The sequence below is a fragment of the Thalia democratica genome, chromosome 3, assembly GCF_965202585.1.
Source record: "Thalia democratica chromosome 3, ktThaDemo2.hap1.1, whole genome shotgun sequence".
NCBI classification, from domain to species: domain Eukaryota; kingdom Metazoa; phylum Chordata; class Thaliacea; order Salpida; family Salpidae; genus Thalia; species Thalia democratica.
In genome coordinates, this window is record NC_139167.1 from 3,418,177 (window position 1) to 3,442,964 (window position 24,788).

General features: G+C 21.9%; 2 non-coding genes across 2 annotated transcripts; both read left to right on the plus strand.

Moving 5' to 3' along the window:
* Positions 1–19,764: 19,764 nt before the first annotated feature.
* On the plus strand, positions 19,765–19,850 carry Trnay-gua (transfer RNA tyrosine (anticodon GUA)). Its single transcript is given in 2 exon segments — positions 19,765–19,801; positions 19,815–19,850. It is a non-coding gene; the product is annotated as a tRNA-Tyr (tRNA).
* An 813-nt stretch (positions 19,851–20,663) lies between these two features.
* On the plus strand, positions 20,664–20,735 carry Trnaf-gaa (transfer RNA phenylalanine (anticodon GAA)). Its single transcript has one exon. It is a non-coding gene; the product is annotated as a tRNA-Phe (tRNA).
* The last annotated feature ends 4,053 nt before the right edge of the window (positions 20,736–24,788 follow it).

The window sequence follows — 24,788 nt, forward strand, 5'->3', positions numbered from 1 at the left end:
ACATTGTACATTTGTATATAAATTTTTATTCTTTTTTAAATAATTTGTTAATCAAATTATTTAATTTCAAGAAAAATGCTAATAACTCATATATTGATTGTAAATTTTTTTAAAAATGTTTCTGTAAAACGTAAAAACATTCCTTATCAATTTACTTTTTTACTAACTTTTACTATGTGTGAAAGTCATCAAATAGGTTATAGTTATTTTGTCTGTCAATGTATCTTTTAATTTTGCTTTGTTTTATATAAAAACATTCTGTATCGTTGTAATCTTGTATAATAATTTTGTAGATTGGTGTTTTTGTTTGTTTATTCTATTATTTCGATTGTAAAAAATAATAAAAAGTGCATTACTTGTAAATAAATTCGGTAAGAAAAATTAATCTTCTATTTGGCTATTATTTATAAAATTTTTTTTTATAGTTGTTGCTTCAATTTTGATGTTGAACTTTTTTTTGCTTTTTGTAAAAACTTACTTTGCATGAAAAGAAAAGAGGTTATATTGTACATTTGTTTTGAAATTTTGTAGTTTTTTTTTTGTTTTGTATTTTGTTGCATCAGTTTAATAGTTCAAAAATATATATCATCCACTCATAGAAATCGATTTAGAAAAAAAAAACATTCAATTTTTACCTAACCTTGCCGTTAAACTACTCAAAATAATAATAAAAAGAACTAATAGTTTTATACTATATTTACAAACTTTAAGTCTATACAGTTTCTTGCCATTTTTTGTAAATTTGTAAATATCAAAATAACACTTAACCTTTTGAAAATAAAATCTTGCTCATGTATAAATTTGTACAGATTTTTTAATTTAAATTTTAAATTGCAAATCTGATAGACATGCAAAAAAGTAAAAAACAACTTTAAAATGTTTAATTTTAGTTTATACAGATTTCAATATGCTTGATTATTGTGATTTTGTTTATATAAAAAGTGACACACCTGTAAATTTGTATAAAAATTATTCGTAGTCCTTATTATTAATCTACTTCTCTTAACTTGTATAGTTTGTAGTCGTTTTTATGATTTTTTTTAATTTAATTGTTGTTTATTATTTTAATTTTCTTAACTTGTATAGTTTGTAGTTTTTTTTAATACTATTTATTCGTATTTCAAAGGTTTTTGAAGACTATTTTTTACTTTGTAAACTTGTACATAGTTTATTTTATTCATAAACTATTATTTTTTGTAAACTGTATATTTCTGTAAAAAGTTTGTTGAGCTTTTATAAAACAACATAAAAATTTCTTCAAACTATTTTAAACTTTTTAGTAAAAAGTTAACTACCATGTAAATTTGTACAGAGTTTCTATTTCAATTTGGTGTTTTTATTTATTTAATTTTGTACTTATGAGCTTATGTTTATCTGTATCTAATTTTTAATAATTAAGAACTTGTAAATTTCTACCGAATTGTATTTAAATAGTATTTCTGTAAGTGTAATGGTACTTTATTGTAAATATGAAATTAATGATTTTTATATATTTTGTATTTTATTTAAACGTACTTACTTTGTAAACTTGTAGCTATTTATTTTTGATACTGAAGTTTAATTAACTTGCTAATTTTGAAGCTATCACTAAGTGTGCAATACTAAAACTTTTTGTTATAAAAAGTATTTACTTGTAAATTTGTATACCATTATTTTTAAATTAACTTATAATCTAAGTATGTTGGCACTACTCTAAGTTGGTATATATACTTTTGATTGCCTAAAAAATAGTTTAACAGAAATTAATAACTTGTAAATTTGTACAGAGTCTTGATTATATATATATATATATATATATATATATTTTTATGTTATCAGTTTTATTATTTGCAAGCTACTAATTCTGTATCTGTATATTTGTAAAAAGTTTAATTTTTTTTTGTAAATAGTATATCTAAGTAATGTAATGAACTACTAAACTTTTAATTAAGTTTTCAAAAGAAAAATAAAATCCAGTTGTAAATTTGTACAGAACTTTTATTTTGTTATTTAATTTAACGCAGACAAATGGTAACCATGTAAATTTTAATAGTGTATATGTTTTTTTTTATTTTCGTTTTAGTTATTAATCTCTGATTTTATTGTATTTGTATTTTTTATGTTAACTTGTACAATTGTATTTTTTTTCCTAAGATTGAATTTTAAATACACCTAGCACAAATCTGTATATTTGTATATACCAAACTAAACGTTTTATACGTTTTAATTTGTAATTTAAAATGGAAAGCTCTTATAATTTTGTAAAAATTTTAATTCTTCAATTATATAAGTTATTAATTTTTATTACTCAATGTTGATAATTTATTAGCCTGTAAATATCTGTTTTTTCTGTACCTTCTTATACTTTGGTGATCTATGAACACTTTTTTGGTGAATAATTTGCTTATACAAAGTTCTTAATAAAATTATTGTAATTTTTACGAAATCATGATAAAGAAATTTAACTTATGCGCAAAGAAAAAAAAAACAGACATTTTAAGTCTTAATCGGTTGTAACATAGCTAATGTATTGATTTAAAAAAGGTGATTGAAATTAAAAAAAAAAGTTACTCAACTAGTTACTAAGAAATTTAAAATTACTTTTTTAAATTTTTAAAATTTTGAAGCAGTTTTTTAACACAAAATTTACTAAAAAAATGTAGCCTTCAACATTAATGAAAAACATATGTAGTTTTATTACATGACTAACATAAATTAATAAAAATAAATTAAAACTGCTTAAGAATTTTATTAAAAAGTGTCAATTTGTTTTAACGAACTATGTATTTGATTTGCATGAAATCATAAAAAAAACAAATTCTGAAACCAGTTTTAAAGATTTAAATGAATCGAAAAATTAAGATTTATCAAATGATTTATGTTTTATAAGTATCTAAATCTGTAGTTATTTCTGCTAATATTTATAAAACATATTTTTGTAAAAAAAAGTTTTCATTGGGATTACTCTGAGTTTAAAAACTTTAGGTGGTAACAATAATAACTTTTTAAAAAGCATAAATATTTCTAAATAATAGTATTAATTTAATAGTTAACTTTTGGTTCTTACTAAAATTTTATTTGCGAAAAGGTAGAAAAAGTTAGATGTCAACATTTTATTTTAATTACTTATAAATCCAAAATAAAAAGTTTAAATTATTTAATTATAAATGATTTAATTATATAGACTTCAGAATAAACGTGTTGGTAGTTGATTTCGGTTTCATAAAAATTTTTAAGAATTATAAAGCATATTCAAACTAGTGTTTATGTTTATTTTAACGTAAAACTTTGATAGACATAACATAAAAAAAATTTACTATAATTTTCAGAAACAAGTTTTGATTTCAAATTTACAGGAAAACTAAGAGCATGTGGGTAAACAAGGTAAACAAGTACTAAACAGACTTGAGTGTTTAATACTAAATCTTATAAGCATAAAGTACTGATACAGCGAAGATAAATCAACAACAAGGGAAACAAGATAATACATAACTATTAAATAAACTTTAGTATGTTTAGCATTAAAACTTAAAACTGATACAGCGGAAATAAAACCAGTAGTTTAAAGTATCATAATTGAATAATATAGTGAACAAGCAATGCATAAAAACAAAAAAAAAATTACTAAAAAAGGTTAAGCTATAATGCAGGGGTCGGCAGTTTATATAATTAACCATGTAAAAAATATTCTAACAATTAGAATAATAAAGGTAGGACTAAAACAAATTTCTCGAATGTTGTTTAAAAGCAGTTCTAATGTGGTTTTTGATATATATTAAACTAAGTTTTCTTTTGCTCGCAAACTTTATATAATTTTGTACATATACTGTTTGATAATAAGTTATAGTAGTATCTCCTTTTTAATAGATTTCCTGTTAGCTCTACTTATTCTCTACACTTAATAAATGTTAAGGTTTTGATGTGTTATTATTATGAGATTTTACTAAATTAAAAACAAAGCGTTTTCCAATAATTGATATTTATAAAAGTATTTTTCATTTATACATTCACTTACAAGGGAAAACTATTTTACTTTTTTAAGTTTCTGAATATGCTGTGTTACTAAAGTTAATTTAAAAGGCTTTATATAGTTTTAAAATTTTTAAGTATATAAAAACTTTTTTTTTAATCAAGTTAACTATAAGCATTGATTTTCTATTGATTTGTTTAAGATTTATTGAACTGTATTCAATTCACAGAAAAAATGCATTGTAATTATATATATGCCAGAGTTGGCATAATTTAAGCTTTTTTAAATTTAGTAGTCTAAATTATTTTTCTGTTCTCAAATCACTGTGTAAGTATTGATGGATTAAAAGCAGAAAATATTGAATTTACTTCCGTTAGACTTATAAAAGCTTACTTTTAACGTTTTTGATCTAGAAACAGTTTCCGATTGGGTACAAAATTTGGATCGAAAAAACTTTTAGAGCAAGTAAGTAGTTTCCTTAAACTAATTGTTTGATAAAAAGAATTTTGATAAAATTTCCTGTTAAATTTTTAAGTTATATTTCTGTATTAAGTAATTAAGTGATCTGTCAAGAACAGGGTCTGCAAACTTCAGCCCGAACAAGACCATAAAAGCCAAAATCTGCAGAGGTACATTTTAATTAAAAACATACTTAAAAAAAAGTAAAAAGAAAAGTTTTTATGGTATAAGCCTACAAACCTTTTAAACTTGCAATTATGATTACTAGTGCTTACTATTGCTTATTTGATCACATTTTTGGTCTAAAATAGTATTTTGTGTTGATTATTACACAAAACAAAAACTGCTGCTCGCGGAAGAAATTTTTTTTACCAGCGGCCTATGACCAATTTTGTCTTGGAAAATTGGTCCGCGACCTATAAAAGGCTGCCGACCCCTGGTCTACAATTATCGTAAATCAGCTTTTATTTTAAATATATTAACAGAAAGATGCTAATTAAATAGTTTTAAGTGCATTACAACAAAAAAATATCAATTAAAATATACGATTAAGTAGTATATACATCACTGATTTGGATATATTTTAAACGCAAACTAAAAACATTAATTTTTTTATATTTTAAGAACAATCGTTTTAGCTGCAAAAAACAAATCAAAAAACTTTAGTTCGAAAAAACGAACTTAAAACATTAAAACTCGAAGCAAAACGTTAAGCTAAAAGTTTAAAGGTAAGGGTAGCAAAACTTTTATTTTAATTGAAAAAGTTGTTTATCTACCAAAATTTTTTTTTTTTGTATTATTAATTAAACAGCAACTGCGAACAAATATACTAGGCTTTCTTAAAACTAAAAACCAACATCTATAAATTTATTATTAGTTAAAAGAACGTAAAAATAGCTTTAGTTGTAGATTTAAAAAAAACTTGCAAAATTTCTACAGAATAATAAAATTCACTACGATTAAGAAACAGTCTTTTTTTATCTAAGTTAAATTAATGATGTTTTACTTTAAACTTCCTAATATTTTTTCTAAAAGTTTAGTATTAAATCGATAAATGATTAACAATTTCTAAAATCTAAAACTACATTTAAAACGGTCGTAACTTTAAAAATTATAAAACCAGAAACAAATTCAAAATTCACTCAATAAACTTTTAGAATATAATTCAAGAATATAACAACTATATATCTTATATATTGAGAGCAGCTATACATTACCAAATAAGGTTTTCAAATTACATTAGCACTTAATTTGAACGACAGCTACTGATAGTATAATTTCACAAAATCTTTAAAATTTCACAACAGTTTATAAATAGCTTAAAGCTATCAAATATGTAGACATATTTGTATAACATCAGCAAAATGTCGGATGATATTTTTCTTTTTTTTCGTACTCTTTTAATTAATAGACTTGTAAGTTTATTTCAGTTATTCGTTTATATTAGCTTGGTATAATCGAAAAGTTTAACTTCAATATAAGTTAGTTTAAACTTTTTTTGCTTGTTTTTGAATATATATGTGTAAAGTTCATTAGTTTTATTTTATTTTAAACCAAACTAACGTTTGTCTCTTTGAAAACCTAAGTTTAAAATAAAAGGCGTATTAAGCAATTTAATTGTTCCTATCTCAAAAGCTCAGTAACTTTTAGTTTGTTTCCAAGTATAGCATACTATTTAAACTTTTTTTTTTTTGATTTCTTAAAACTGAAGTTTTAAAACTGATGAATATTTCTTAAAATCGAAAATAACATAACTAGCCTAAGGGGTTTGAAAATTATCGTTGTGATTTGTAAAAGTAAAGTTTCATAATACCAAAAATATATAAATAAATTTTATTATTATTTTCATGTTTTTTACAATTTTTCTTTTAAATAAATATTTATAATCTAGATACATATATGTAAGATTATATAAATTTTTTAAGTTAAAACTGTGTTCTTACCAACAGAAAAGCTTCAATCAATCTTTCGTATTTAAAATGATGAAATGTTCTGTTCGTGAAATTTTCGATGTTTTCTAAACAAAATCAAAATTTTTCCATCATTGCAATAAATACGGTTAGCTTTTTAGTCTTTTGCTTTTTAATCTTTTGCTAGGTAAAAATATTTTGTTACCTCTGAAACTTAGAATTATGAAAAAAATTTTAAGATGGTATCTATCTAACAATAACTACTTAATTTTCAGGTTTCGAAATTTCTACAATCTAACCAGGTCATTGGGCATCCAAAATATCTAAACTTCATTTCCTTACTAGTTTTTAGTGTAAATTTTTCAATATTAAATATTTTAATTCGTCAATTGTAAGTTTAAGATGAACTGATTTGTATATTTGTAAAGATTATTTTAAAGTTTAACTTATTTTTTGGCTTGAGAAATCTCCTTGTAAATTTGTACAGAAGTTAAAATGTTTGTATATATAGTCATGACATGTGCAAATAATAATCTATTTTTGATTTGTAAAAAGAAATTTTTACATTGTTTTTATTGTGTAAATTTCTAAAGATAACTTATTTTTATATTTTTCTTCTCATAGCACAAGGCTCTAATGTAAATTTGTAAAAAACACTTAGTTTTTTATTTTTATGGCACACTAGTTTATTTGTACATTTGTAAAAAAAAGTTCCTTCATTTTCAACAGAAACAATAGTAAAATTGTAAATTTGTACAGAGAAAGCAACTAAAAAGTTGTTGTAACTTTTTATTTCTTGGCAAAATAAGTATTAGTGTAAGTTTGTACAGTACTTGAATATTAAAATATTTTTGATAGAATTCTATTGTTTTAAAACAACAGGGGCATTGTAAATTTATACAGAATTGTTTTTTGTTTGATAATAAGTTTTATCTATGTTTGCGAGGAAGTTGTAAATTTGTAAAAAGTTTATATAGTTTTTGATTTTAATTAATTTGTTTAATGTTATGTCGTTCATGTTCTTACAGACTACAATACTGTAAATTGTATAAATTATTACCTGTTTTCCTCAAAAATTTATAGCCTACTTTTAATGGTTTTACTTTCTTTACTTGTAAGTTTGAATAAATTTATCTAAATTTATTTAAAGTTGTTATATAAATGTATATAATGAGAGTTAAATTTATAAAGTATTCTAAAATTTGTCTTAATTCTTAGTACGCATATTTGTAAATTTGTTCATGAAGTTGTTTGTGTTTTTATTTTGTTTTATGTTAATGTATTACACTTATATTTGTATAGCTGTTAGTTGATAATTTTTTTTTTGATATTTTAAATTGGTGAAAATAACATGCCTAATTGTAAATTTGTAAAGATTATTTTTGTATTTTTATCGGTGCACTATACGTTTCTTATACTGTAAAATTTTGTACATACCTTTTTTGGTTTTTCTTTTTTGTTTTTGTTGAATTAGAAAGGGAACTTAATAGATTATAGTGTAAGTTTGTACAGATAATTTATTGTTATTTCAGTTAAACTTTTCTTGTTTTTATTGGTGTTACAAACAATCTCGTTCTATAGATTATCTTTTTTTTAATAATTTCTAAGATTGCAAAATGTAAATTTGTACAGTTTTTTGTAAATTGATATTGTTTTGTGAGTGTTATTTATGTTATGTGTGAACTTACGGAGTTTTATTATTTATTTGATATTATTTTAACTACACGTTACAAAAGTCGTCCAATGTAAATTTGTACAGATTTTATTTTATTTTTATTTTTTTGAACTTAAAATGGGACAAAATGTAAATTTGTACAGATTTTGTTTATTGTTTATTTTCATAAATTTATTTCTGTTATATGTAAATTTGTACAAATATTTTTTTTGTTTAGTTGTAATTTATCTACACAAAACTTGTCAGCTGTAAATTTGTAAAGTTTTTATCGATGTATTTTAAAATTCTTATTTTGTAAAATGTGTTTTTGTACAGCTATTAATATGAATACTTGCTTTATTTAGAAACGTACTTGTTTATTTTTACATTTTGGTTTCTCACGTATATAACCTTTGTAAAACTATTCACGCTGAAAAAGTTTATATAGTTAATAAAACTTGTATATATGTATTTGTTGTTTTTTACTAAATTAGCATGTTTTACTTAAAATGTATTATATTTTGATATAAAACAGTTTAAGTATTGTTTGATATAAAAAAATATAAGCTAGTGCCTTAGATGTTAAATTTAAATATAAACCTAGTTTATATAAATACAAAGAAAGTTATATTACATTATATTATGGAAAATGATACTAATTAAAATATTAATCGATGTTAAACTTGAATGAAATTATAAAATAATAAGTAACAAAAACGAATAAAACTCTTGTATATTTAGTTTATGCTATAATCCGATTTGTTCTAAAGTTTTTTAGTTAAAGTATAGTTGTTTATAGTGTTGGATATTTATTTTAAAATTAAGAATATTTTTGTAAAAAACATTCAATTTTTTAAAAACAGTGTAGAGTTCTAAAAAAAGTTTTTTGTTTTGAAATATTGTTTTAAGTAATCTTAAAATATTTAAATAAAAAGAACTTGTGTAAGATATAGAAAGTATAAGCAGTATTGTTTTTAAACTTTTTAATATTTGACAAAGAAAAATAAACAATGCTTTATTGTTTTTTTTTAATGATCTTTGTTTAAAGCAAAGAAGATTAGTTTAAAAAAGGTTTTGACCTAAATTATTAAATTTAAAAAAAAATAAAACTTTCTATAAAAAATGCTCTGTTTTAGCGTACAAATACTGTATTTTATACTTTTAATCTGTTAAAGATAGAAATTAAAAAACTTATTCTAGTTTTTTACGATAAAAATCAAAGCAAATATAACAAATTCTATATCTAAGTTTATATATCGAAACGGTTACATTAAAGTTAATTTTTAAGCTAGTTTTAGAATATACATTACGATATACACAGTATAAGAATTGTAAGATTTTCTATTTTTATAGAACATCTTTAGAGTCAGAATATAATTTTGTTTAGAAATGAAAGTTTAAAATTTGTTTAGCTTAATTGATTAATAAATTTGACCGAACTAATTAATAATAATTTCAAGTTTATTAATATAACTAAAAGTAGCTTTTACATTTTGATTAATTTTAATTATTTAGCTGTGATTTTAACTAGGACACTACTGAATTTTTTTAGTGAAAGTCTATCGTTCGAACTTGTAAAATCTTTTAAAATTAAATCTGTATTGTATTAGTAAGTAACTACTATTAAAAATTAAGGAAAAAAACATTTTATTTTTAAACTATTCATTTCTTATTTGTTGTTTTAGAACTTGAGTTTAACTAATTAAATCGAATTATTTTCAAAGTAAAATGTTTTTATTATCGTAACCAGTTAAAAGTTTTGTTTGTTTAATATTTTACATTTTTCAGTAAAAAACTTAACTAATAGTTTACTAAATGGTTCGTGACATAAATACTTTTCAAAAACTATACAAAAAAAAAAAACTTGTTGTATCGCACAAACACTTTACAAAATATCAGCTGCTTTTAGTAATTTCTACAAAACCTTAAAAATATCTTACGAAACTAACAGAATGATTTTAATTAAAACTTCTCAAAAACTGTTAATACTGTAGCTTAGAAATTTGGTGCATTAGTTTAAGGTTATTGAAAAAGTTTTTTCTTAAAACAACAAGTTTGAAACAAACTACTACATTTTCAAAAATTGAATATACTTGTTTGTTTTTTTAAATCGTTTCCCAGTGTGTGCATTATCGCACGTTTATAAAAGATTTTGCTGTAATTAGTAAGGCAACAAAAAAGTAAAAAGGCAATATCTAATAGATGAATTGATTATTTTCTTAAACCTTTGCTAAGGGGTTGTCTATGAACATGAGTTTGAAGTACTAAAATGTTTTAAACTAAAGTATTAATCACTTTAAAATTTTAAATAGACAGTCTATCACATTTATATCATAGACCAGTCATAGATTTTATATAAACTTATTAAGAATGCAAATAGAGCAAAAATATTCAATAGATTTTGAAAATAACTAAATGAAGTTTAAGTACTTTTTGTTCTAAATAAGTTTCTTTTATTTAATTAATTTAGTCTTCGACATTTAGTAAAGACTGCTTATAAAACTTGAAGTATTTGTATAATATTTACCACCTTTCTAATATAAGTAAATTTCAACAATAACACTGTTGCTTTTTATTTAAAAACTGCAATTTATTTCTAATTACACTTAAGGAAGTTGTGCACTGAATGTATAATATACGGAAGTGCTGTGTTTTTACCAAATAAGGAAAAATAAAGCCAACAGACACCATAATGTGTATTCTCTTAGTAAAATTTCACAGCAATTTATACGCGTTTTACGAAGTCACCAAAAACTCTGTCAGCCGAATTTTACAAAGTGTTATAAGTAGTTTTCAATAAAAATTTGTAAGTACAATTTCACAATATATTGTAGATTGCTTACAGATACCAAATATAGGCATAAATCTCTTTTAATTGTCAACAAAGACATTAAATCGTATGATTTTTTTTCTTTTCTCGTTTATTTTATAAGTCAGTAAACATTTATTAGTCGACACTTGATACCGACTTGTGAGCGTTAACAATTGGTAACTGGTAAATGCTTTTGCGTTATCTTACTAAATAATCTAATTTGTTTTTAATCAGTTTGTTTAAGTTAAGTTTAATGTTTTTTTTTAGTTTCGAAGTAAAAAAAGTTAGTTAGAAGAACTTATAAAAATTTTACAAAGGTTTTTTAGTTTATCTTTAACATGTACAATAAAATAGTTTTTCTGATTAGAAATTAAAAACTTTCGTTAAATAGTATTTAATAGTGTTTTAAAGGTACTGTAATTTTCAAAATATATATTTAAATAACGTATTTAAAATAGGTTATAAGTTAAAATTCAAACAAGTATTGTTTTGTGGCATTATTTTGGGTTTTTTCGTGTTTAGTTTTAGAACTTTTATGGGTTAAGGTTTGACTTTTATGGACAGAGGCTACAGATTAAAGTCTGATGGCTTCAATGGTACAGAGGTGACGCGTTATGACGTCATAGGAATAAATAATTTGAGTAACAAAAACTAATTTAAATATAGTCTCCTACGTAAATGTTTCTGTACTTCTAATGTAAAAGTTATGTTGAACAATTTTCTAAAATTATAAATTATTAATGTAATTAGTATTTTAATTATGTATGACGTCATAAAACGTCGCTGACTTCACATTGGTAAAAAGTTAATTGTAACTGATAGTATACAGTTGTCTAACGATCTTATAAATGACATAGGTTATGATTAGCATAAGCAGTTATATAGAATTTCAAAATACGTGTTAAGCGTTTATAATTACAACTAAAACATTACAATGTGTAAGACTTTAAACTATGAAAATAAGGCTTTCAATTTAATCTATAGTCAAAGGTTAATTTAAGTTCAAGTTTTATTGAAAAAAAAGCTTTATACAATTTTAACGCTCCTTTGAAATCATAAATAACATTAGTTTTTGATAAGTTCTTTAAAAAAGTTGTAACATAGATAGACCGTATAACAATATTTTATAGTACAAATTTGAAGTTCTAACAACAAAATTGACAAAAAAACAATATATTTAAACTTGACAGAAACACTTCAAAAAATGATGAGAAATTGTGTACGTAAATTTTTCGAAGTTTTCTAACCAAAGTTAATCACAAAAATTTCTTCATTTTTCGTTGTGAGTTTAAATTAATTATGTATTAAAAAATAATATACTAAAAGAAATTGATATACTTGAAGTTGCAATAACAACAACTGATACATTTTAAAACAATTATATGTTGATATTAAATGTCTTAAATAATTTTGTCTATTTGCTTTGTTTACAACTTAATATAAAGCGATACAATTTGTTATTTAGTGACCTCTTTGTTTTTATCTTATTGAAGTTTTTATTTATTTCAGGTATTGTGTACTGTCAACACAATTAGGGGATTTCTACAAACTCATCTAAAATAAATCTTCATCTAAACGATTAATTCATCATGAAAAAAACAATCTGCAGCTTCAAAGTAACTATATTTGAAATCAATTAATAATTTCCTAAATGTTTTGAAAGTTTAACGTCGCATAGGTATTATGTTTGTAGGATTTTTTTTTTGAGTATTTTATTTTTTTTACCGGTAAATTTGTAAATTTGTAAATGTTTATTTATTTTGGTTGTTTTATTATTTCTTTAAAGCTACTCAGTCTAATGTAAATTTGTATAAAATTTATTCAGTTTTTCCTTTTTATACTTTTAAGGCTTATTCTTGTAAATTTGTACAGTTCTTACGTACTCCTTTTAAAAACTTTATATTTAAACTGATTGTTAATAAGTATTCTATTTTGAAAATTTGTACAGGTTTGTTTATTTACTTGTATTTTATTCTCATACACAAAATGCTCAATTGTGTATTTGTAGAATATTTTTTGTGTACACGTTTTATGTAGTGTTATGCTTTTGTTTCGGAGGAGGATCTACCTTTAAGTTGTGAGTTTGTAAATATTATAAATAGTAAAGTTGTTATTTTTTGATTATGAATTTACACTAAAAATTATTTGTATTTTTCTTTTAATTAACGCAATGTTATAACTAGCTATAAAGTTTATGTCAATTTGTACATTTGTAAAGATTTTTTTTTACGATGTTTTTCTCGAAAATCAGCAACATTATTTGTATATTTGTAAAGTATTCTGTTGTTGTTTTAATTTGGCTTGTTGATTATAAATACTTTAGATTAAAGGAAATCAATTGTAAATTTGTACAGATTAATGTTTCATGTTTTAATAAATTTCAAATTGTTGCAAACTAAAGGGGCTACTGTATATTTGTGAATAATTGTTTTTTTATTGTTGATAAGTTTTCATATAATCATTCAACTGAAGTAGGAGTGGAAAATTTTACTACAGAAATTTAAAAATTAATATTTAAAACTAAACTTGCAACGAAATAACTATTTAACGACCAATACTGAAATTCAAGTAAAAACCGTTTTCGAAAAGTTCCTTGTCTAAAATTTTATTTTATTTGCACAAAATATTCTCAATCTACATATTACTTTTAGAGCAGTATGTTGTCCACTTCTAAGTAAAAAAAAATTTGCTGACAATTAAAAAACTTAATATATATAACTTAATAGTTTATACGGGCACACTATAGTATTCATGTAAATTTGTAAATAATTTCTGTTGTTTTTATTAACTCATAATATTAGAAATTACTAGTTTTATTTTTGTACAAACTTTTAGTAGTAACTTGAGTAACTTTAATTGTTTATTACTTATTGTTCAAGTTCTTAGGAAAGTGATATATTTGTTAATTTGTTGAAGTTTTGTTTATGAGTTTTTCTTTGAAACTTATTTTTATGATTTATTATCGTTTGAATGCTACCCATTGTATATTGTACAGATCATTTCAAATATTAACAAAAGCTTTAATCCACAAATTGTAAAATTTGTTTAAATTTAACTTCATTGTCGCAGTTTGAAAACATATCGTACTTTAATTAAATTGTTGTAAATTTGTATATAAAATTTTCATCTTATGGAGTTTTCGGGTTTTGATTTGTATACTTTTTCGTTTTATTTTTGTACTTGATTTAGTTATATGTATGATTAACGAAAATGAATGCTTTTTTGTGCAAACATTGACTAAAGTTCATTTTAGTTATTAAATCATTGATTTATTTAAAATGTCGCTTTGTAAGTTTATAATTTTTTGTAATTTTTGTTTTGGATAACGATGACGTATAACAGCCTAACTGTAAATTTGTACAATATTTTATTATTTTATTATTTAAATATTTTTTATGATATGTTTATAACAAAAAAACTTTTTTTTTAAGAATTGATAATTTACTCATAGTTAACTAAAACCTTGTTCATAAATTAAATATGTTTTTTACGAAAAATAACAGAAATTTTGTAGATTTATAGAGATTTAATTTATCATCGTTAATTTAAAAAAAAGTCTTTTTTTCTTGGCTGTATTCTTGGTTTGTGTAGTTTTGTATAAAGTTTTAAATTTATGTTTTATTCTAAATTTGTATGAAAGTGTCATTATTATTTTCCTTTAATTTATATTTGTAAACAAGTCTTAGTTTTTCATTTAACATTATTGTAGATCTGTACATATTTTGTTTTTGATGAATTTAAAGTAATTTAACTGTACGTTTGTATAGAAGTTTTCACTTAACTTATTTTACCTTTTGCATAAACAAACAAGCATCACATTGTAAATTTGTACAGAATTTAAATTTATTTATTGTTTTTTATTGTTTATACAAGCAGCTTGCAATTTAAATTTGTATAGAAAATTTTTCGTTTTATTTTTAATTTAAATGTAATGATACGGGTAGATTTGTGAATTTTTACAGCATTTTTTTATTGTTTATTTAATCTTTCTACAAGACGTTGTTAATGTAAATTTGTATAAAAAAGAATATTTTTTGTTTTTAAGGCAAATATTATGAAATTACATATGTTGTTAATGTAAATTTGTACAGGTAATTGTTTATTTCGTTTTAAAGTTTAAATGTAAAGAATCGGGTCGTGAATTGTAAATTTGTACAAATTTGAAATAGTGTAATTTATTTTTAATATTTCTACAAGACGTTGTTAATGTAAATATGTATTTAACTTTTTTTAATTTTAATGAAAATAGTATGAAATCACATGTGTTGTTAATGTAAATTTGTACAAAAAATTGTTCATTTTGTTTTAAAGTTTAAATACAAAAAATACGGGCAGATTTGTAAATTTGTACAAAATTAGTTGATTGATTTTTTTTTTGCTTTTATTTGTTTAAGCGGTCTCATTGTTAGTTTGTATCGAATTTTTATTTTTGTATATTTGGCTCATGTGAAGCATAAAAAGGTAGCAGATTGTAAATTTGTACAGTAATTTTATGTCAAATAAATGTTTAATGATGTTTTTCTTTTGCTTCGTCAATTTAAGTATTAAAAAAATAAAAACTGTTACCTTTACTTGAAAACAGTTTAGTTGTACATTTGTATATAATTTAAAAATTTATTATCATTTTTGTTTAACGCAATGAATAGGGTTGTGAGTTGGAAAATTGTAGAGAGTTGATTTAATTTTTTCAATGTTTATTTTTGGTTGAATGTAAATCTGTAAATAATTGTTTCATTTTAAATAATTGTTTGTTTTTGTATTCTTTGCTTATGCGTAATTAAAACTTCAAACTATAATCGTAATTGTAAATTTGTACAGTATTTTATTATTTTATTATTTAAATATTTTTTATGATATGTTTATAACAAAAAAACTTTTTTTTTAAGAATTGATAATTTACTCATAGTTAACTAAAACCTTGTTCATAAATTAAATATGTTTTTTACGAAAAATAACAGAAATTTTGTAGATTTATAGAGATTTAATTTATCATCGTTAATTTAAAAAAAAGTCTTTTTTTCTTGGCTGTATTCTTGGTTTGTGTAGTTTTGTATAAAGTTTTAAATTTATGTTTTATTCTAAATTTGTATGAAAGTGTCATTATTATTTTCCTTTAATTTATATTTGTAAACAAGTCTTAGTTTTTCATTTAACATTATTGTAGATCTGTACATATTTTGTTTTTGATGAATTTAAAGTAATTTAACTGTACGTTTGTATAGAAGTTTTCACTTAACTTATTTTACCTTTTGCATAAACAAACAAGCATCACATTGTAAATTTGTACAGAATTTAAATTTATTTATTGTTTTTTATTGTTTATACAAGCAGCTTGCAATTTAAATTTGTATAGAAAATTTTTCGTTTTATTTTTAATTTAAATGTAATGATACGGGTAGATTTGTGAATTTTTACAGCATTTTTTTATTGTTTATTTAATCTTTCTACAAGACGTTGTTAATGTAAATTTGTATAAAAAAGAATATTTTTTGTTTTTAAGGCAAATATTATGAAATTACATATGTTGTTAATGTAAATTTGTACAGGTAATTGTTTATTTCGTTTTAAAGTTTAAATGTAAAGAATCGGGTCGTGAATTGTAAATTTGTACAAATTTGAAATAGTGTAATTTATTTTTAATATTTCTACAAGACGTTGTTAATGTAAATATGTATTTAACTTTTTTTAATTTTAATGAAAATAGTATGAAATCACATGTGTTGTTAATGTAAATTTGTACAAAAAATTGTTCATTTTGTTTTAAAGTTTAAATACAAAAAATACGGGCAGATTTGTAAATTTGTACAAAATTAGTTGATTGATTTTTTTTTTGCTTTTATTTGTTTAAGCGGTCTCATTGTTAGTTTGTATCGAATTTTTATTTTTGTATATTTGGCTCATGTGAAGCATAAAAAGGTAGCAGATTGTAAATTTGTACAGTAATTTTATGTCAAATAAATGTTTAATGATGTTTTTCTTTTGCTTCGTCAATTTAAGTATTAAAAAAATAAAAACTGTTACCTTTACTTGAAAACAGTTTAGTTGTACATTTGTATATAATTTAAAAATTTATTATCATTTTTGTTTAACGCAATGAATAGGGTTGTGAGTTGGAAAATTGTAGAGAGTTGATTTAATTTTTTCAATGTTTATTTTTGGTTGAATGTAAATCTGTAAATAATTGTTTCATTTTAAATAATTGTTTGTTTTTGTATTCTTTGCTTATGCGTAATTAAAACTTCAAACTATAATCGTAATTGTAAATTTGTACAGTATTTTAGTTTTTTAACTGTATTTTTATTTTTTTTACTTGGTTTATGCAGTTTAATTTATTTAGCGTTTACATTTAAAAATTAGTCATTTACTCATAAATACTTTATAAACATACAAAAAAATATTTTTTTCTGAGATTTATACGTGCTAAGAATATGTCTACCATTGTATATTTGTATAGCTATTAAATTTTATTTTGACTTGTATTAAAGTTTCTTGAAAATGCCTGTAATTTTATACAGTTTACAATAATTTTTTAATGTAGGCTAAGCAGTATTATCGAATACTTTCACAAGTACTTTTGAAAGCAGTAGTATTGTAAAATTTGTACAGTACTTTTATTTTTGTTTCTGTTTAATTTAAGAACAACATATAAAACTTCGTTATACTACTTAAGGGTAGTTGAACGGTAAAATACTTTTTTACTGTACTTTTTTCAAAACTTTACGTCAAAGTATAACAGTTTTTTGTACATTTTTGAATCAATAAAGTTTTGTATATTGAAATAGTTTATATTGTAATGTGTTTAAAATATGTTAATAAAAGTATATGAAAACATATTATAATATATGATAAAAAAGAAAGTATATTTAATCAAAATATTTGTAAACCAAGTTGTAAAATTCTACAGATGTTTTTTTTTTGAAAAATAAAGAAATCTTACTTAAATATCCACACATATTTGTAAAAACCTAAAACTTTATATAATTTTATAAAGTTTGTGTTCAATTTAATTGTTACACTACTTATTACTTTAAACACAATTTTTATATACAGCTTTTTAAAGTAGTCTTAGGTAAGTTACTATTTTTTTTAGTTTATTAGATTTTAACCTTTAAGTTGTTTTTAGTAGGGTAACAGTAAAGCTCTACATTAAGTTTATATTTTTACTTTATTAAAGACAGTTGTTTCCCAAATTAAACTTTTTAAAAGTAAACTTTTTAAAGTTTTAAATACTAGTCGAGGCAGTATAAGTAGCTTACAAACGATATTTTTTAACATTAATACTTTTGTGTGACTAGTAAACTTTTAAATTGACGCGGTTATTAAATACTTTTGTCACAAATATTTTACTCACAACCTTGTCTAGACTCTAGAAAGATTGTTATAGAAATTGTCAGATAGTTTATGTAAAGCCTGAAGCTATATTGCATATTCACATGTCACTAAGACAAAAGAATGTTATGTTTTGATAAAAACATATTTTATGCAAATTAGAAATGTCTAGCCAAAATATAAGAAAGCTATTTTATAAAAAAATATTTTTGCAAATATAAATCTATAAGCGGGTTCAGATTTTTCGTTTTTCTAACGCAAATAAGTTTAAGAAACTCTAAAAACTCTGAAAATAAATAAACTGTCTAGAAATAAAAGAAATTGTCTCTGTAAAAATATTAAATATGTTCATATTTTATAATTTTTTTTTTAAATATAACTTACTAAATGTCGAACAGTTTCAAGTTATGCTTACAACATAAGTTTACTTTTTCTCAACATGAATTGATATAACTACCTTAAGATTAAAAGTAGTTCAAGGTACTTTCAAATGTCAATCAACATTCATAGAAGTTAAGGTTTTTGTTTAATTACTGATATTAGAAAGTTTAGCGTTGTCCTTTGTAGAGACTATAGCAGTTAAAAATAATTTATGAGCAAAAAATAATAGTCTTTAATTTAGTTGAGTGTTCACTGACACAGGAAATATTTCATACTTAACATATAACTAAAAATTAAACTACAGTATATAAGTTTGTTATAACTTATATAAATACTTTTGTTCAGTAAAATTTTTCGGATTTTATTCTATTTAAGTGTGTAACTACAGTATTAATTCTGTTTTCTATTTATTATAAAAAAATCATTGAACTACTAATCAATCAAAAGATATTTTGAGAAACTTAACTTAAGTATTTGAACAACTTAGCCTAAGTCATAAATGGAACTTTTATTGAATACACTAATACATTTTAGTTTTATCTACAACACTAATTGAAAATTAAATTAACTTTAGTTTAAAATTAGATAAATAATGTATATTATGAATAATAAAGATGTATTTGAGTTATTAAAACTTTAAGTTATTTAAAGACTATATAGTATTTATAAATTTATGTTTACATAAATTAAAGAGTTTTTTAACTTTTTTACTTTATTTTATAAATACTAACATAAAAAAATGAAATGCCTGAGTAAAAAAAAAGACTTTGTTGTAAGTTATATTAATTTTGATACTATTTTTTTGATAAACTTGTAAAGTTAACACAAATTAAATTTATAAGCTTAAAATCTTTGATACTAGTTAAAACACAACTATTGAACAATTTAAAAACTTTATATTACCATAATTCTATATTGTAAAATAGCTTACTATTTGTTTTAAATTGAATTATTTTAGAAAAAAATCTAAAATAAAGTAAAAAGTTCAGTAAGCAACAAAATCTATAAACATTTTAAATTTCACTGTATGAGTTCTTATGGTATAAAGTTTCTCAATAATAATTTTTTAAAACCAGTAAATAAAAACTTATTGCAAAATAAAAAAACCCAAAAATATTTTAAAAAGAATAACTTAGCAAAATTGAAACTGAAATATGTTTGGTATATTTTAACTGGAAATTATTTAGGAGAAAAAGACTTGGCAAATATAATGCAGATTACAATGCTTAAATTTATCTTTATAAACGCATTAAAGTTTTAACTATCAGTGCCTTCGATAGCTCAGTTGGTAGAGCGGTGGACTGTAGCTGAAAGTTAGAAATCCATAGGTCGCTGGTTCGACTCCGGCTCGAAGGACTTTTTTTATAAAGTCGTTTATAGAATTCAAGAAAAGTTACAAAACAAAGTTAGTTCCTTTAACTTCATTATTTTACATATAATTTAAAGTTATTACTTCTATGGTATTGCTCACAATATTACTAATAAAAAGATCATTAACCTAAAGTATGGTTTGGTTTATATGATAAAATTAAGTTAAGCTCATTAGCAATTTCGATTATTAGTTTTAAAATGTTTTTAATAATATGAAGTACGGATATAAACAAATATATTTTGTACTTAAACATTTAACAAAATTAGAACCTTATAAAGATATAAGTTGCGAACAAAACTAAAGTTTAAGTAACTTTAGGTTTGTATTAAACTTTATCATATTTTAAAAATATAAGTTAATAGTTTAATGCAAGTTTTTAAAATTATTGATATTATTATTATCGTTGAATAATCATTATACAATTAACATTTTTACTAATTATTCATTATAAAAACTTATGCAATTTCAAATTACTTTAATTTCAAAACTTTTTATGAGTTTTATCTAAAAAAGATCAAAATTTATTAAAGAATTACAGCTTTATTATTACGTAATATGACTTATCTTTTTCTCACAGATATTAGAATGAAAAAGCATAAAAGTTTGAAAGTTAATTTTTGGCTAATTTTTAATGATTTTAATAGATTCAACTTTTCAAATGGAAACATCAATCAAGATCACATAAAACAAACACATATGAATTTGTTGTTTTAGTACTTATACAAACAAAACTAAAGCTTAATGAGCTTTAATTTGTTATTATAAATGTTACGACTATAGATCGAACTCGAACCTGTGCCTCGATAGCTCAGTCGGGAGAGCGTCAGACTGAAGATCTGAAGTCCCTGGTTCAATCCCGGGTGGAGGCACCTCTTTTTAATTTTAAATGTTGTTTGAACATAACTGACTCATTTTCGAGAGAAGTTTATTGATTAATTTCGTTTAGCTCTTTTCGTTGTTGTTATTGTCGTATTTTTTAATGTGCTTTTTTTTTAATTTAGTTTCAGGTAAAAAAAAAATTCTACTATTTTAAATGTTTTTGTTTTAGCAATTTTGTCTTATAAATTACTTCAAGTTAGTTCAGTACAACTCTACTCTATTTTTCAAACTTTTTCTAAACAGATTTTTTTACTTTATGACGTAACTATTTTTTGTTAGACTTTTCAAATTCATTATATATAACTAAAATTACTCTATAATATTCATAGTTTTTAGCAATTTTATTCCGAAGAGAGCTAAACGAAATTAATCAATAAACTTCTTTCGAAAATGAGTCAGTTATGTTTAAACTTTTTAATTAAAACCAGTACCAAAACCAAACTATTCAAAAATGTTGTTTGATTATAAGGACTGCATTATTTGGTAGTCTTTTACAAATAACTGGCTAAATTTACCAGACACGGCTATTTGCGGGCTGCTATTTTATGTAAATTTGTACTAAACAAAGTTTTTTTTATTTTGTCATACCACCAAATTGTTGTTTTATAATCTTAAAATTAGCATCACAGTTTAATCAAAAACAAATTTATATCCAACTTGTAAGCTTTGTTATAATGATATCCTTTTTACTCTTTATTTACTTTAATTTTATAATTAAAAAGTAAATGGAAGTAGATTTAGTTTGTTTACCATATTTAAAAGGTACGAAAACTAAAAAAGATTCCCATAACTTGAATCTTCGCATAAGTTGGGTTTTCAAGATATTTTTCCATTTTAGCATTAAAAAGTTAAAAGTGCACATTTTTTGTGTATGCTTTTTTTTTAAAGCGTTAGTTAAGAAACTGATCTATTTTTATTTTGAAACAAAAGCTTAATATATATTTAAAAAGTAATAAACTTTAACAGTTTGGCTTCATTTTTTTGATTATAAATAGTTTGTATTGAAATATGTATTTACAATATACTATATTTTGTTTTTTTTTTAATTTTATATATCACAATCTAATAAACAAGCAGTTTTCTAATCCAATTTATAAAATCTACCCAATAAAAACATAAGTGATTAAGTAAAATGACAAAAAAATTTCTCTTAAACACGGAAACCAAAAATTTTAATTATTTTTCTATGTTCATACAATGGAGACATAATTAAAAGATTATTTTTTAATTTAATAGTTTTTTCAATTAAGTAGACTTTATTGTTCTAAGCATATTTCCTTAAACTAAATTAAGCAGATTTCCGTATACTTATTAGATAATAATTAAAGTTTTGGCTATATAAGACTGAAATTTTTTTTAATAAAATATATGTTGGAATAAAACTCAGCAAAAAGATTTTTGAAACAAATTAGTTTAGAAATAAAGCTAAAAAAACTTTACTGCAGATATATAAGTTTAAAAAATTTTAAGTTCAATAAGAGTTGCTATTACCTTTGTTAACTAATAAAAATCTACTTATTGTAAAGTAATAGCATTTATTAATTCTTCACTTAGGTAATTATTTGATATCTATGTTGTTTAAAAGTAAAATTTTATTTTACCAATGTTATTTGTTTTCGATTAACCTGAATTTGGTAGAAAAATAAATCTACAAAAAGGAATCATATATTAACCTAAAGTAAAAAACAGCTATAAAGAATAAGGGGCGCCAAATAACACGTTTTGTAGTAAAAAACTACTAAAAATTTTTTAGTAGTACTTATTGGTAGGTTTTAGCTTCATCTTATAACTACCTATTAGGTATTAAAAAAAGTAATTTAAAAGAGCAACTTAACTTAAATATAGTTAACTGTGAGGTAAAATATAAGTTCAAGTCGGATTTTTGAAGTGATCAATAACTAGTAAAATTTATTTTTGTATCAATAAACTATATGTATGCTAAAAATTTAACAAAAAATATAATGTACAATGCTTAGTAACTAAAAAATAATTGATTTTAAAAGTTAGAATAAGCTTCAAGCATAACTCATAACTAATTTATTTTATATCACAGATAACCAGTTATGGACTTGTAATTAGAACGAACAAAAATATTCAAGGACTTAAAAGCTGCTAAAAACACAAAATTGTGTTTCTACTGTACATATAGTTTGTAAAGTATTGTTTTTTATTATTTTTCTATTATGTATATAAGTAATTAATAAGATTAATGGTGTATCTTGTATTTATACTTTGTATTTACTTTATTATATTTTAAAACTTTCTGTATCATTGTAAATTTGTATAGTTATTTTGTAACTTGGTGTTTTTGTTTAAGAGTAAAAATTGTCTTTCATTTGTAAATTGAATGTGTTGAAAGAAATTTATTAGTTCTTTTTATGTATATAAGTCATTAAGCTGCTTGTAGTTATTTTTATTTGTCAAGGTATTTTTTAATTTTATATTTACCATTTTAACTATTTAATTTATTTTCTATGAAAACATTTTTTAGCATTGTAAACTTGTATAGTAGTTTTTGTATTTATATCTACTTAATTATTTTTTGGGTTTTTATAACTTGTTAAAGTTTTATTTTGTTGTTTTATTTTAAATAATCTGTAAGTTATTGAGCATCTTAGACTTACTTTTTAATTGTCAGTGTATATTTATTCTGTACTTACCATTTTAATTATTTACTTTGTTTTGTATGAAAGCATTCTTTAGCATTGTAGAATTATATAGTAATTTTGTAATTTGTGTTTTTATTAATTTATTTATTTTCTTTTGTTTATATAGTTTGTTCAAATGTTATTTTATTGTTTTTTTTAACTTCGTAAGTTGTTGAGCGAATTAGAGATATATTTTTATTGTTGATGTATACTTTAATTTGGTATGTACCTTGTTTTATAAAAAAAACATTTTTAGCATTGTAAATTTGTAAAGTGACTTTCTATTTTGTTTATTTTTATTTTGTAAACTATTTATACTATATAAAAACTATGATAACATTGTATATTTGTATATAAAATTTGTGCTTTTTGTTTTAATACTTATTTATTGATCTGATTGTGAAGTTTAAACAAATTATTCTATATTTATTCTTGTACTGTTCTGAACAGTTTTCTATTCATTCTATGTTTATTTAAAACGATTTTTTTTTCTTTTTGTTAATTTGCGTTATGTATACAAATTATTGAGCATCTTAGAGTTATTTTTTTGGTGTTGAGAATTATTTTTTTTTGTATTCAATTTTTTTTATGGAACATTGCGTACGACTGTAAATTTGTATAAACTTTTTGTAATTGATTTTTTAAATTTAGTGCAGTGTATCATTTTAATTTGTTACCAATACACAAAATGTGTGTTATTTGTGGATATATTCTGTAAAGATAGTTATTTGTTTATTTTGTTATTGTTGTGAATTGTTTCATAGCGGTTGCTACAAATTTTAAGTTAAATTTTTTATCATGATTTTTTTGTAAAAAAAAAATTTGTAAAAAAAAAGAAACCTCTTTGGTTGCTTTTAATTGTATAATTGTAACAAAATTTTGTAGTTGTTTTTTATTATTAACTTCATTGCTTCAACTATACATTCAAAGAAAAATATCAAACGATTGTATAAAGATTTTATTTTTAATTTTTTAATTTCTACGAATCAAGTTATTAAAATTTTTTATTTGAAAATTTTCAGAATTTTTTAAGAAACTTCAGATTTATGCATTTTCTTGCCATTTAAGTAAACTTGTAAATATTAAAATAATATTTAAACTTTTGAAAGAAATATTCTTGCTGATGTAAAAATTTGTACAAATTTTCAAATTTAGTTTTGAAATTGAAAAAAGTCTGACATGTGTAAAAAGCCAACCAATAATTGTTTAAGTTAAGTTTATACAGATTTCAATATGCCCCATCCTTTGTTAAAATAAAAAGTGACAAACTTGTAAACTTGTATAGCAACTACTTTTGTAGTCTTTTTTTATTAATTTATTTATTTCATTGTTGTTAACGGAATAAATTTTTTTAACTTTTACATTTTGTAGTCCTTTTTATGACTTTTTTATTTG